Below are 16,375 nucleotides of genomic sequence, written 5' to 3'. Positions count from 1 at the left end.
CAAAAGGTTTGTTAATTGGTCAACAAGATGATCTGTGTTCAATGATTCACATACATAATGTGTTTGGGTATTAAACTGAGAGGGGTGTTAAAATAATAAGTTAGTTTAATATCAGGTTATTACTTATTTTTAAATCTTATTTTTAAGTCTTTAGTTTTTAATATGTTTGTTATAATGGGCATGTGATCGTAATGGCTGTTATTGCATATGGAGACTTGGGCTTAAAGATGTTGGGCTTAAAGTTGAATGCGTGTAGCTGCTGGAAGTCAATAAGTCTTTTGGGCTTATAAATGTGTGTAGCTGCTCGAAGTCAAGAAGTCAAGTTTGTTATAACAAACGTGTTGCCCTAATTGGGCTTTATATATATAGCTAGTGACTTTGGCTATCAGTTCATTCAGAGATATCTTTTTTTTCACAACTGTTCTCTCGTTTCTCTCTCTAGAAGCTTCAATTAGGGTTTCTGTATTTTAGATCGGATCCACCTTGAATCAGTGTTTAGGTGTGAGATCTTGTGAGTGTTAGTGGTGGTCATGTATTAATGATCATTATAGTTGAGAGTTGTTGACTGTATTATCTCTGATTTCCGGTTGTATTGTCTGTAATCTCAAAAGAGTTTTGAGTAAAAAACGCTTTGGTTTAGGGTTTATTGATTGCAGTCTTTGATATCGTCTTATTGACAAATAATCCGACCTTTTATTGCTTATTATAGATCATCATACTTAGTAGGCATAAGAGATCTAATACAACACTTTTTGTGATTTTTCTTTAAGAACCCTAACCCTAATAATATAATTAATAACAGTAAAAAAAAACTAGTTGTAGCTAGTTAAAGATATAAACAATGACAATTAAAATCTAGTAATGGGATCTCTTCACATAGCAAATCCAAGAACACAAAGTAGACCATCATGATATCCTGCAACACCTAATGGTATCTCTTCAAAAGCATCCCATGATATCCTGTTGTACAGTACAAGTTGCTAATCCACTCATGTTCAGAGTACAGACACACTCATCAATTCACCAGGTGAGATTTGCTTTTTCTTATATGACTGCAACACCTGAAAGATTTCCCCACACAGAGACCTCAAACAAGTCATTACAATAAACTTAATGAAAAAAGGTAAGGAAAATTTAATATCACCATAAACAAGATGTGGCTCAAAAAGCAACAGAATAAACAGCCTGCAAAAATATACACACACGCACACACTAATGGTGATGGATATATTTTATATTTTAAGATTAAATCTACATGGTCACAACTTACCATAATCCAGTTTTAAAGATCATAATTAGCCAGCAATTGCCGCTGCAGCATCATCAAGATTCTCAAACCATCAAGGGGCCCATAAACCACTTTCTTTTTCTTTCTTTATTAAGTAAAAGAACAAGAAAAGCTTATGAAACCCTAAAAGTAGAGTCTTTTGTGAATCTTGATGATGCTCCATCAGCAAGAACTGACTGTCACTTGAGATCTGCTTTCATTTCTCCAGCAAGAAAATAAAAGTGGAAGGTTAAGCTACATATAGTGATTAGGTTTAATGATAGAACAAGAAACTTAAAACATGATCCAGTTGAACAAAGAAGTTGAAAAAGAAAAGGTTATATGTCAAAAAATAGAAAAAGAAAAGAGGGTTTTCTTCAAGAATCCATAGCTATGATCAATGGTCTTCTTCAAGAACCCATATCTCTGAAGGGCTTTCTTCATAGACTCATATCTATGAAGGGTTTACTTTAAAGACCCATAGCTATGAAGGGTTCTCTTCAGAAATGCATATCTAGAAAGGGTTTAGGGTTATCTATTTATAGGAGGAGAGATAGGTAAGAAGGGATGAGTATTAATTACAAAACTTAAGTGTGTGTGTGTGTGTGAGAGAGAGAGAGAGAGAGAGAGTAACTAGAACAGTTAGCAATCGCAATCCAAAGTACCAAAAATTACCCAAAGCTTGAATACTTACTGACACAACCCCACCCCCACAGAAGTGAAGAGAATAATGACCACTAAGAATGGAAAATAAATAGATATCAAGATTTGCCCTTTTGATCCAAGAAGGATACGTTGCGTTTAATACAAGTATTTGGTCTACACATACCTTCTTTTTGAATAAAAGATAGTTGTGTTATATAAACTTAATGGATTTGAATTCTTTTCGTATTAGAATACGATTTCAATTAATGATAGATTGATAGGTAAATGGACAATAAAGTGCACCATAACACTCTTTTAAATAAGAAAACCAAGTATACTAAAAACAATGTTTTGGGTCTTGAGGTTGAATAAATCTAGCAAGAAACTAGATGAAGGTACATAAGACTTTGTAAACTTATATCGAAACTACACTATTAATTCCAGTTGTTTTTTTTTTTTTTTTTTGAACGGCAGTGATGAAATTATATCAAAGAGGCTAGTGGGGGACTAGCAAAAAACCCCATACAAACCCAAAGTATTCATCTTTCGCACAGTTTTTAATCCAGACAAAGCAGCTGGGCGCCTTTGTCTCTTTCAAATAAATACGTTTAGGTGACAAAATATAGAGACTACTGCTTCAAGTGAAGAAATAAATACTTTTAGGTGACAAAAATATAGAGACTACTGCTTCAAGTGAAGAAATGCAAATGATAATATATTAAAACGCTTGTTTCATTGAATTGCTCTTTTGAAAATGTATTTTGTTGCCTTTTCATGTGTATTCCATTCATGTCTTTTGATTCTATAACACAATTTATGGCTCGTATTCTGCAAACCTTAAACAAGTGTATATAATATTATTAAAGCAACCTCTTTATCTATTAAATAAACCAATGTATACTTTAAGTTTTTGAATGTTGAATCCCATCCTCATATTAAGATCCAAGTAACATGCAACACAACGGGTTATACACATGAATAGATTCTGTTACATGTTTGATTAAGTCTCTTTAATGATAGTATCTTAAGATGTCGAGTACAAATCTTTACATTTATTTTCTTGTCATTTGTATGTAAAGTAATGCTTTATCCATTTATTCACTTTTGAAGCCAATACGGGGCAAGCCCACTTGGTAGAGACTCTTATCTTTTAAGGGGAGGTCTTGGGTTCAATATCAAGCAATGAGTAGTTTAGAATTAAATTTGGTGTAAATTAAGAGTAAGTAAGTATTGTCATTAAAAAAAATTATTCACTTTTGAAGGTTGGATATTCTAAAGCATCTGTAATCATTCTCCAAAATTTAAGAATTTTATGGGTATTATATAAATATGTAGATATACAAATATGGTAGAAACTATTTTTAGAAGAATATATTTTTAGTTTACGCTAAAATCTTCATAATATATGTATCATATTTTTTGCAATTTCAATCAATTTGTAGAATATTTATCATATGATTTGTTTATTAACTGAATATGATATAACTTTTGTTTGTTATAGCTATCATGAGTTTATTAACTGAATATAATATAACTTTTGTTTGTTATAACTATCATGAAGAGACCTTAAAAGTCATTAGTCTATTACCAAATATGATATGTAATTTTATGTTGTTTTTTTGTGAAAAGAGACAAAAAATGTTGATATAAGTAGTTTAACCATTTTCATTTTCAACATATACATTTACCATGGTAGGGAATAGTGTTTCTCTGCCATTGGTCGAAATGGGCGGCCGCCTATCTTCTATTGGACAAACCATTTTATTATTTTATATCCACTTTAAAATTACAGTTTTGCCCCCAGTTTAAAATTACACTTTTCTCCTAACTAAAAAATATAATAACATTTTTGCCAGCAACTTTTTCTCCTAGCTCAAAATTACGATTTTGCCATCGGTTCATAAATTACAACTTTACCCTCAACTTTTTATTTTATACCCGCTTTAAAATTACGGTTTTGCCCCCAGTATAAAATTACGTCTTCGCCCCCAGTTCAAAATAAAATTATGCTTTTGCCCCCAGCTCAAAATTACGATTTTTCCCTCGGTGCAAAATTACGATTTCACCCTCAGTTTAAATTTACTTTTTTCGCCCAGCTAAAAATAAAATTATAGTTTTCCCCTACATCAAAATTACGATTTTACCCTTGGTTCAAAATTACGATTTTTCCCCAGTTCAAAATAAAAATATTACTTTACACCCAGCTAAACCGAAAATACGATTTCGCCCTTGGTAAAAAAATTCCGCTTTTACCCTCAACCAAAATTACGTTTTCGCCCCAGTTCAAAATAAAATTTTGTTTTTCCCCCGGCTCAAAATTACGATTTAACACCAGTTTATTATTTTATATCCACTTTAAAATTACGTTTTCGCCCTACTTCAAAATAAAAATTTGTTTTTCTCCCGACTCAAAATTACGATTTTACACCAGTTTAAAATTACGTCTTTGCCCCCAATTCAAAATAAAATTATGCTTTTTGCCCCAGCTAAGATTTACGATTTTCCCCTCGGTTCAAAATTACGATATCACCCTCAATTCAAACTTACGTTTTTTTGCCCCCGGTGCAAATAAAAAATATGGTTTTCCCCTAGCTAAAAATTAGGATTTTACCATCGGGAAAAAAAATTGATTTTCCCCTAACTAAAAATAAAAATATGACTTTGACCCCAGCTAAAAATCGTGTCAATGAGCTGCTTAACACTCTTTTTACTTTTTCTTTGTAGCAAAACTATGGTACTATTTTTTTAATTAATTGAGAATTATTTGGCCATCGCCTAGCAACGCGGACGAGGCAACACCTAATTATATATATATATATATATATATATATATATATTAGTGGTGAAGGACATGAATAGTAACATGGCCCTTCATTTTTTAATAATTGCTTTTTTTCTTAAATGTATTTTTTTCTTTTTTAATCACATTTTCTTTATAATTTTTTTTCCTTTATTAAGATCATATTTTCTATTTTTAATGCCTTACTTTCATAAACTTTTTTAATATTTTTTTTTATTTTAAAATCATGTTTCTTTTTCTTAGTTACATGGCCTTTCATTTTTAATAATTGTTTTTTTCTCAAATATATTTTTTTCTTTTTCTAAATCACATTTTCTTTATAATAATTCTTTTTCTATTATTAAATCATATGTCTTTTATTATTTAATTTGATATTTCTTAAATAAAATACATTCGTTAACTTTTTCTAAAAACCTAAATACGTATTTTTGCTTGGTTATTTTTCGACATTCAAGTATAAATATTGTCAAAAATGAATTTGTATTCAAATTAGAGTATATATTTGGTATCATAAAATGGTACGATAATGAATTGAACCGATTATGATGATTTGGCTATCTAAACAACAAACTTCATTCTAAAATAACTTTTGTTTTACATTATCATTTACTCCGTTTCGCCGCAACGCACGACTTTAATAAAACTAGTATATATTACATTAAATACATTATAAATGATTGGGAAATAAAAAAATCTGACTACAAAATCATGGATATAATACACTCACTAAGATATAGTTTGTTATAAAAATGGCTTTTATTATCAAATTAGGTTAGTAACCTGTATATTATACGAGTTGAACAATAAAGGAAATATTATACTTAGGAAATGTCAAACAAAATTATGAGATTAGATACAACTTAAAATTGGCACAGATAAAACTTCTGTTAATAAACTAATATGATTGAAAAGTAAAGTATATACCTATAACTCACAAGTCTCAAAAAAACTTCTTTGTATACAATATTTGTTGTTCAGTGTGAAATTTTACCATCTTTATCTAAAATTAAGAGTGAACTACAAATATTGTCCTTTATCTTTATACTTTTGTATCAAATGTTTCAAAATACTACACGTTGTCCTTTAACCTTAACCCAGTTAAAATTCTCTGTTAAATCTAGTCATGTGCTTTGCACTAGAGGGCTATTTTGTCATTTCACCTTTTCAGACTATAACCTCCTCCACCCTCTCTCTAACCCTATCTCTCCTTATCTGCTCTCTATCACCACCACCACCGCCCTTCCAGCCATCTCTGACGAAAACCACCACTAGAATCTTGACTGAAACAAACCACCATCACCATCTCGCCTGAGCCCACCACCGCCACCCACATCACCTGCCACCGCCACAACCCTTCATCATTTATAACCACCATCACCACTCCTGTCGTTTCCACCAATATCTTCTCCAAATCAATAAACAAAATCCCCAACTCAACAACCAAAAATCCCAAATCAACTCAACAATTAAAAAATCCCCCAAATTAAGTAAACAACCAAAAATCCCCAAATCTACTCAATTGAGTCATCATTAATTGTTTACTTTTGATATAGGAGAAAAATTGAGTCCCCAAATCTTTAGCAAGACTCACATTCTGGAGTTTTCTATTTCTTGCTAAAATTTGGGGTTTATTCATTAAATCACCATCCGGTTTTGCCGGACTTGACATAAGACGGAAGAGTAACAAGAGTAAGTTTGGAACTTGATAGAAGAGTAGCATCAATTTGCAAGACTTCACAAAAGATTAACAACATCGGATTGATGGTTTAGAATCACCAACGAGTTCTAGTGCTTTCGACTATTTCCCACGAGTTCTAGTGCTTCTATTTATTTCCAACTAGTAACAGAAGTGAGTCTCTAAGATCTTATGTTAAAGTTTCGAGATCTTAGCTATTTCCAGCGACATCTAAGCATTTTTTAGTTATTCAAAAACGATACTACATATATATGTGGGTGGTGCTGTTGTTGAAAGTGTTGGGAGGGTGGTGGCTGGAAGTGAAGTTTGTTGGTGGTGGCTAGATAGTTGTAACAGTCGTGGGATAGATAAAGCATGATCGATAGAGAAGCGGTTGAGAGTGTTAGAGGGTGATCGTTGGATGTGGTTGAGGGTGGTGGCCGGAGATGGTTGGTGGTGATAGCTGGAGAGAGGGAGATAAAAAAGAGATCTAGACTGATTAGAGGTGGTTTTATTTATACATTTAATATATCCACACACATATTATATATATATATATGTTAATTATTTAAATTTATTTTTGTTTTATTTGTTAAAATGTTCTTTAAATAAATGGATAAAAAGACTAAATTACCCTTATGCAATATGATTTAACAGAGAATTTTAATTGGAAAATACACATCAAGAGAAAATTGTCTTCTTCGTAACTTGAAAGGAATTCTTTTGTTTGAAGGTGTCAAACTCATTCTTGGAATATAAATATGATGGCCAACTTTACTTCCAGATATGATTTGCGCTTCTGTAACACGATTACCCAATGACAACACTTGTAGTCTAGTTCCATTACATATACCACTTTTCTGATCAACATTTTTTTAGCAACATAACACGAATCCTGACTTTTAGTATTACAAAACTATGGATATAATAGACTAACACTTAAATATAGTTTGTTATAAGAAAAGGCTTTTATTAGCGCTTCTATAACACGATTACCCAATGACAACATTTGCAGTCTAGTTCCATTACATATAGTGATCAATATTTCTTAGCAGCATAAGATGAATCTTGACTTTTAGCACTACAAAATTACATATAGTGATCAATATTTCTTAGCAGCATAAGATGAATCTTGACTTTTAGCACTACAAAATCATGGATATAATACACTGACACTCAGATGTAGTTTGTTATAAGAAATGGCTTTTATTATAAAATTCGAACAAGCCAAGCATCCGAAAACGAAAAGAACCCGGTTTATAGCAAAAACAAAAATTAAGATACATACACTACAAACATATAATGTCTACTTATACTAAATAGCCCTTTGGAGAACAAGTAGCCTACACCTATAACAAAAACAAATAAAATAAAACTACTATAAATCATAAATCTTCCTACTAAAATAAAATATAAATAAAATTAAATCATTTATCATCCTCCAATTTTTTAGTATTAACAAGATTAGTTCCAACAATCACCCCTCAAATCTTGTCAAGTTCCTTCTAGATCTTGAATACCAAGTAAGACCAGAAGTTCTTCTACTTTAATACTCGGTCTTTTATGTCCGCTTTACATCAACACCTTTGCTACAACCAATATAGCATCAGCCCCCTTGTTTTCTATTAAACAAGTAATTCTATTATATTCAAAGAGATTTTTTAAAGAAATATAATAAAGTCCAAAATTTACAAAGCACCCTAATTCTATTTTACCATAAATAAATGGCTCCTTATGATATTCTAAAAGTTTTTTTTTTTATTTTACCATAAATGGCTTCTTATGATATTCAAAAAGGTTTTATAAAAAGAATATAATAAAGTCCAAAATTTACAAAGAAACCTAATTCTATTGTACCATAAATGGCTCCTTATGAAATTTTTTAAACGTGTATGATGTTTGTTTTGTGTTTTATTAAATGATCAGTTTTTTATTTCATTTAAAAATTATGCCAAGTCAACTTATGAAAGCTTAGGGGAAGGTTCAAATAAAAACCACTAGTTATCGCGAAAACTCGAAAACTAATTAAAAAAACCTAAAAAAACATACCATTTTTTCATACCAATTTTCGCTATTTTTGGTATATAAAAAAAATTTCAATTTTTTTTGTAGTGCACATGTGTAATAGTACACATTTTTATGTGTACTACACATGTGAATTATTACACATGTGCACTATAAATTTTTTTTTTTTGAAAAAAAGTTTTTTATATAAAAAAACTAACGATTTTTAATTAAAATTTGAAAAAAAAAATTGTGTGTTTTTTAGGTTTTTTTAGTTAGTTTTCGAGTTTTCACGTTAAAATTGGTTTTAATTTGAACCATCGCCTGAAAGCTTATAGTTATTATAATTTTAACCATGTTAAACTCTAATATTTTAAAATGATTTTTATGTTAAACTCTAATATTTTAAAATGATTTTTCTATTCAAACACGTTTTGTCAATGTATATTTTTTATTAGGATTTATATTTTCGGAAATATATATAACATTTTTCATCATTTTGAACTACTTGAAACATGTTCGACTTTTTTGAATCTTGATATGTATATAGCTATATTTTGTTTAATCATCAATGTCCCCTTCAATGAGCATATTTTGTTAGAAACTGAGTCAAATTCAACGTAAAGAGATAGAAGAACATTCTATTTTGCCAAAATTCACGATGCAACCAAGAAAGTTTCTTCGATTTCTTATCACAGTTTGTTATGTGTTAGCCACTTGTTCAATAGTCACATTTGGTGTCATAATCGGCATCATATACCTGAGAATTCAATTGTGTGTTCATAAAATTTCTTTAGGATGGTTAACTAAAAAGATTCGACAATTTGTTTTAAATATTGTTGTACCAAGCAAATCGTATTAAGTACTACAATACAATTGTGATACCTTGCCCAAAAACTTGGACAATCATAAAACTTATTGAAGGCCAGAGTATGATATTATACGAAATTAACTTCGCGGTGTTTCTATTCGATAGCCGTTGACAAACCTCCCAAATTGATAAACCACTCTGATATCAATTGCTGGAAATCAGGTACACTTCAATATAATCAAACAATGGATTTAACAACAAAAAACAATTTAATTAAAATTGAAGGTATATAAACCATAAACATATAATCCTTTTGCATACTAAACAACACTCTTGGAGAACAAGTAACCTACTCTTATAAGAAAACCAAGTATAATAAAACTAGTAAAAATCTTAAATCTTCCAACTAAAATAAAATACGAATAAAAATAAACCATTTAGTATCCTCCAACTTTTGAGTATTGACAAGATTAATTTCAACATAGTGTTATTCGGTATTTATAAATTTTATGTATCAATTATGAAGTCATATTTTATTAACTTGTTTTTTGCACAATAATTTCTGAATCTTTTAGATAAATACACCATAATATTCTGTATTTTAAATGATTTAAACTTCTAACTTTTTGATTCTTGAGTCACAAATTAAACATAAGGATATCCCCTTTAGGACCACTCATTTTCTATTAAGTAGTTTACCATCATATGGTTGTTATATTTCAGAAAGAGAACCATAACTATTAGTAGTTATTGTCCTTGTGTTGGTTATAAGTATTATGAGTTGAACCGAAACCAGACATGCTTCTAGCACAAGGCTAGAAATTTGATTAGGGCAAAACCTTACTATTAGGGGTTTAAGATTTCAATGTGAATTGAAAGGCTGCTTGAAGCCATTTGAATCCATAGATTTCAATGTGAATTGAAAAGCTGCTTAAAGCCATTTGAATCCATAATTCCTCCTCTGAACCAATTTGTACACACTCGATATATTATGGTTCAAACTAGGATTAACCCCTGCCGCGTTGCGGCTGGGGCTTACCAATTGCTCAACTTACGAATTAGAAACAACATAGTTTCACACAAAATAGAAGCAAATTGCTCTGTTCTGAAATGTCTTTTTCCCACTTCACGACTCTCTAACCACTTCGCCAGCAGCTTCCCCTAAAAACACCAATATAACAACAATCATCAAGTTCATCAATCTTCACGTTATCTTAAAGGAATACATTTGGCATACGACATACGACTAAATCAACCCACTGCCTAGATTAAAAAAAAACTTATAAAAGAGGAAACAAAATCTTACGCAAGACGGAATATATCAAATTGTGATGCCACCCGTAATTTGTATAAATAAGCTGCACAACCAGAAGACAACAATTAATACCAGATGACGAATATCCACAGCCTTACTACTTTTAGCAAAACCCTATGTAAAAATATATTCGGTATGACAATAAATTATTTTTGTGGCTATTTGACTAAAGAAAACTTAATGTTAACCTATATTAAAGTAGCAATGCGGTTGCTCGAGCATAACCAGAACATAACAATGTACTGTAACATGAAAATGAATGCTTAAAATATTTGACACTAAAATATTCATTACCTATGAGCTCATAACAAATAAAAAATAAGTAAACAGACTTTTTAGTTTGGACTTCCCATTTCTAATTAACATTAATGGGTTGTTAAAATTAACACAGTTAAACTTACTTGTTATGAAGAAAGTAGTAAACATGGGTTGTTAAAATTACATAGTTAAACTTACTTGTTATGAAGAAAGTAGTAAACATTTTCCGATGCACATAGAGTATTCTTATAAGCTATGAGAAAAACATAATAGCCTCATTGCGACTCGAAACAATTTTTGAAAATGCTTTCAGAGAATAAAAGTATGAAATGATATAGCATACAAAATTAAATGTGGTTAAGTTGGATATTTAAATCAGAGTAAGACAGGGCCTCTACATCTCCATGAACTATGTCCTAACTTTGAAGCATATAGCATGCTTCTTCTGTATCTTTTAAACAACCAACTTCCTTATCATTTAATTCAAAACAATACTTAATAACCTTGTATTTAGAGCATTTTTTAAATATAATTTTAACAGGGAAGACTATACCTCTGTTTATGGCTTATCTCTAAATCGTTCATCCTTGTCGCTCTCGTCACTAAAGTAACTCGTTTTCTTTATCTTCTATTTTTCCCTTTCTTCCTGCCTTCATCCAGAAGCACAACTCCATCACCCAACACCCTTTCATCAGCCCCGTTTTCCACTAACGACACATAATTAACATTCACAAACACCTCCTCACCACCATTTTCCTCATCATCCCCACCCTATTCCTCATACAGTCCTACTTTCCCGACCTATGCCCACACCTATCGGAAGCAAAATGTAACACTTGAAAAACTAAGAAGTGCATAAAAGGCAAAGGCAGAAATCGGAAAGGCAAAATAAACGCACCTGAACTCTGCTAAACTGTCGGGAACGTTTATCGCAAGATCGACACCATCACAGACCCCATGAACCCTAAAAGTTGTCGCGTCTGCTGCTTGATACACAACTACCATTCGTTTACCTGTGGTGGTTTCTCCACTGGTGTCGCTAGGTTGCACTTTTAAACCCACTGATCATTACCTTAACCACATTAATACAAAGGTTGCAAATGAGGACATTTCACAAAAAAATAAAGAGAAGCATTGACTGTTGGTAACTCACACCAAAACGGTTCGATTCGAAACGGTACAGGCTAAAACGATTCGTGTCGGAACGGTTCGATTCGAAATGGTACAGGTCGAAATGGTTCGCGTCGAAACGGCACAACCTCATACTGTGCACATTCACATAATCTCAATAAATCACTTCACTTGATGGGTTGATGTGTTTTTGTCACCGCATAGTGAGCGTCACGCATTATGCGTGCACTTTAAACCTACCTAGGTGATAGTCAATGGTTAGTTTTGTCATTTGTCCTCTATAACTTATTAGCACATCTTCTTTTTTATGATTAAAAATAAATCAGTTCCTAAACAGTTTCTCTATTTCTTTGTTCACTTCCATGTCATTATAGGTTGAAGTTCTAGTTGTTTAGTTGACTGAAACCCAGGCCACATATTTTTTCCTACTTGAGTTCTTTAACTGGGAAAAATTAGTTCTTTAACTGGGAAAAATTCTACCTAGAAAATCTACAACTACCTACTTGAGTTCTTTAACTGGGTAAAATTCTAGCTAGAAAATCTACAACTACAATGAACAACTGTTTTTCTAAAACAACTATTACTTAAAAGTTTTGTTTCTTAAACTACTTTTTCTATAAATTGTAGAACCAGGTTCAGTGTTTTCTATGAACGCCTTTTCATGACTCATGAGTAACTTATTGCATGAATTAAAGCTCATATGCCATGATTTTCCAATTGGTTTACTGTATTTATAGATTCAATGCATGCATCAGACTTTATTAAAGTGAAGCTATAACACATATTTGTGTTGTTTCAGCCTGAGAATCTAGGGTTTAATATGAGGGAAGCTGGATGCATTCTTTCGCAAAATTCATGATTCACCTAAGAGTAAACCCAATTTAGTAAATTAAAGATGGCCTAATTTAAATTTTGTGAAGAAAAACACTAAGATTGAAACAACTAAGAAACTGGTAATTAGAGCATCTATATAATAACCTAGTTTGGAATCGGTAGGCGATTCAATCAGCGAACGGAATAGGGTCGGTACTGGCGGTGGAGCATCGATATAATAACCTGCTTTGGAATCGGTAGGCCGCTTCAATCAGCGAACGGAATAGGGTAGGTACTGGCGGTGGTGTCAATCAACGATGATCAGTAGTAGCAGATGGAAGGGAGTCGGTAGTGGCGGTGGTGCGCACGCTGTTCTGGTCTGGAGAGTACGAAGAGGGGAACAGAGGACCAAATCAGACGCGTGGATAACCTAATTGCATGAGGTTTCAAATTACAAAAATACCCTCAAATACTGTAGCAAACACCTGTTGTAAATTGATATATATAATAATGTATGTTTATAACTAGTGGTGTAAACGAGCCAAGCAAGTTGCAGCTCTGCTCGTTTAACTTACGAGAGCATGCTTATGATTGAGCTCTATTTTTTAATCAAGCCTGGCTCAGGAATACACTTTCTAGCTCGAGCTCGGCATATTTATTATTTAATAATTAACTTTAAACATTTATATTGTGTGTGTATATATTTGTAAGTTTTTTACATATAAATGATATATATTATTTAGTTAATTTTATCATAATTTTACATATAAAAAAATAACTGTATAAATATATCTTATACATATAGGCTACGAGTTGGCTACAAAATCCAAAATTTCTAAAAAAGTGTAAAAAGTCATAAAACATCTTAACGTCAACCATAAAACACACCCAATACATAGAAATAACATGATAAAGCTTACTAAAACACCATATATGTGGGTTTTGTTTTGTGTTTTCGATGATAAGACTCTGATTATCCAATTACTAACATTATGTGTTTTATGTTGATTATCATGTTGTGTTTTATATTTATAGTTCTACGATGATGTGTCTGGGGTTTTATGGACTACTAGGGTTTGAATATAGTGTTTTAATAATCTTCACTTTGTTATTATGGATTTTGGGAATGTTTTAGGACTGAAATTATGGTGTTTCATAACTTTATATACTTTTTTATGAGATATAGACTTTGTAGCTGAACCTCACACTATTATTTAAATAATTATTTTAAATAATAGACCCATTTAGACTCGTAAGCCTTATCGGTCTCGCTAAATGAAGCTTAGGCCCAGACTCGTTTATTAATTATACAAGTTTAGTTTTTGACTCGTGTTCACGCTCAAACTCGTTTAAGTTTCGCTCAATTTGAGCTTTCACTAACACGGTCTTAATTAACTCATTAGCAATGGCTCATTTATAACCATGCTTACAACCTATAATAAGTTTGGTTTCCCTCATATGTGGGACAGACCCATCCCACTTTTCTCACTTCAACTTAATATTCGATATCTCACTCATATTTTCATTTATTTTCTAACACTTGTTTATCATAAATTTGTGTCTTGGTTAGCATATTCAACCATTACTCCTTATTATTACCAAAATTAACCATTATTATCATTATTATTATTTCAAGATAAGTTGTTATTTTCTTTCGGGGAAATACCACTGTCTAGGCATAAGGATGGTGGCACGGTCTTAATTAACTCATTAGCAATGGCTCATTTATAACCATGCTTATAGCCTATAATAAGTTTGGTTTCCCTCATATGTGGGACAGACCCATCCCACTTTTCTCACTTCAACTTAATATTCGATATCTCACTCATATTTTCATTTATTTTCTAACACTTGTTTATCATAAATTTGCATCTTGGTTAGCATATTCAACCATTACTCCTTATTATTACCAAAATTAACCATTATTATTATTATTATTATTATTATTATTATTATTATTATTATTATTATTATTATTATTATTATTATTATTATTATTATTATTATCATTATCATTTTAAGATAAGTTGTTATTTTCTTTCGAGGAAATACCACTGTCTAGGCATAAGGATGGTTTAACAACATATCAATACTTCAATAGTGTAACCAAACAAAATTGTACTCATTTGTTATTTGATATATGGATTTTAGTTGTCTAATAAACTAAAACAAATAAACAAAAAGGGACATACTAGCATACCACATATAGACAATTCATAAAGTGGTTTTGTTGATTGGTACCAGGATGATTAGTCGATAAGTAAAACATATTTCATGTTTGTCAAGAACAATTCACATGCAAGCAAAGCTGCGATTTTATGGTTTACACAAATTAAGACAATTTAAAATTAGCGATTATTATATTTAACCTTGGAAAAACATTGAGTTTTACGGCTATTTGATTGTTATCGCTTAATATCAAGAAGAAATCATATGAAAAACATTTGTTTCTCTTGATCAAAGTAGTAGCCATGGCACATCTACATCAATCATTAAGAAATAACATTGATATAATAATACTATTAATAACTAATGTGAAAATAATATTGATCTGGATAATATATATAGTGGCAGGATCTAGAGAAAATGTAACCCCCATAAAAATTTCGAGCCTTTAACTTTCATAGTAAATATTTGTTAATACAAAAATTATAATTTTAACTTAGCATCATTACCGAAACAAATCTAAATATCACATACCTTGAAACCTTCCTAAAATTAATTTAAGGGATTAAAATCGTCAAAACACTAAAACCTTAAGTTACCATATTATGCCACCTAGCAAGACACTAATCACTTCACTCATGGACACTTGTGACGTGTCGGAGCGTATATGGATTTTTAATATATTTTTAGTACATTATTACCCTTTTTATCAAGCTTTAAATTTGTAAAACACGATATAAAACTATCACTCTCTACAACACGCTAGGGTAAGTGCACTTATCGTTAGCATAGTATAGTGATGGTAAGATACCGAGATCGTCCAAGGACACAAGAGTTTTTAATACCGGAATATCCCCGACATCTAATCTAACCAAATATAGATAGAGAATTTTAGTTTTTAATAAATAAAAATAAAGAAACAAAATAAATAAATAAAACATATAGACAAGATAGAATCACTTGAATCCGACTCGTCATTTTTGTATCCTTTGATGATTTCCTCGCTTTGGGTTCTTTAAAAGATTATCTTAGTTATTGTGGCATGTCCCTCTTTTGGAGGCAACGCTACCCTCAGCCATATTGGTCTAAGTCAGTAGGGATACAGTCCCGTAAGACCGGATTATTGAAAGACAATTAAGTAAGTTATTAATACAAAAAGTGGCATGTCCCTCTTTTGGAGGCAACGCTACCCTCGGCCATATTGGTCTGAGTCAGCAGGGATACAATCCCGCAAGGCTGGTTTAAAGTTTTAATTGTAGCTAATTTATAAGTGATTACAAGCCGTTCTTACTTCCCCGATTTGAAGTTATTTGCCTCAAGGAAAGTCCTAACAAGCTTGAATCAGGTCCTCGTAGGATCTATACAATGAACGAAGCAAGTACTTTACCCAACCACCCTTTTAACCCCCTTGCAGACAGTTAACGCACTTTATACAGACCGTAAAGACACGAATGAGTGAATCAACAAAACATGAAGAAATGATTAAATTA

General features: G+C 31.5%; 2 long non-coding RNA genes across 4 annotated transcripts; both read right to left on the bottom strand.

Moving 5' to 3' along the window:
- Positions 1 to 803: 803 nt before the first annotated feature.
- LOC110871010 lies at positions 804 to 1,865 on the bottom strand. The gene is made up of 2 exons (XR_004865012.1): positions 1,145 to 1,865; positions 804 to 1,061 (listed from the first exon to the last, which is right to left on the bottom strand). It is a non-coding gene; the product is annotated as an uncharacterized LOC110871010 (long non-coding RNA).
- Positions 1,866 to 10,207: 8,342 nt separating this feature from the next.
- LOC110871011 lies at positions 10,208 to 13,198 on the bottom strand. 3 transcript variants are annotated; one of them, XR_002553424.2, is made up of 3 exons: positions 11,329 to 12,795; positions 10,509 to 10,560; positions 10,208 to 10,363 (listed from the first exon to the last, which is right to left on the bottom strand). It is a non-coding gene; the product is annotated as an uncharacterized LOC110871011 (long non-coding RNA). The 3 variants fall into 3 exon arrangements; XR_004865010.1 differs by lacking the exon at positions 10,208 to 10,363 and adding an exon at positions 12,885 to 13,198 and having other exon boundaries at positions 10,448 to 10,560; positions 11,329 to 12,142; XR_004865011.1 differs by lacking the exon at positions 10,208 to 10,363 and having other exon boundaries at positions 10,448 to 10,560; positions 11,329 to 11,588; positions 11,674 to 12,761.
- Between the last annotated feature and the right edge of the window lie 3,177 nt (positions 13,199 to 16,375).

Source organism: Helianthus annuus, chromosome 8 (genome assembly GCF_002127325.2).
Source record: "Helianthus annuus cultivar XRQ/B chromosome 8, HanXRQr2.0-SUNRISE, whole genome shotgun sequence".
Lineage (NCBI taxonomy): Eukaryota > Viridiplantae > Streptophyta > Magnoliopsida > Asterales > Asteraceae > Helianthus > Helianthus annuus.
The sequence above is the reverse complement of the archived record's forward strand: the minus strand, read 5'-3'. Positions and strand labels throughout refer to the sequence as shown.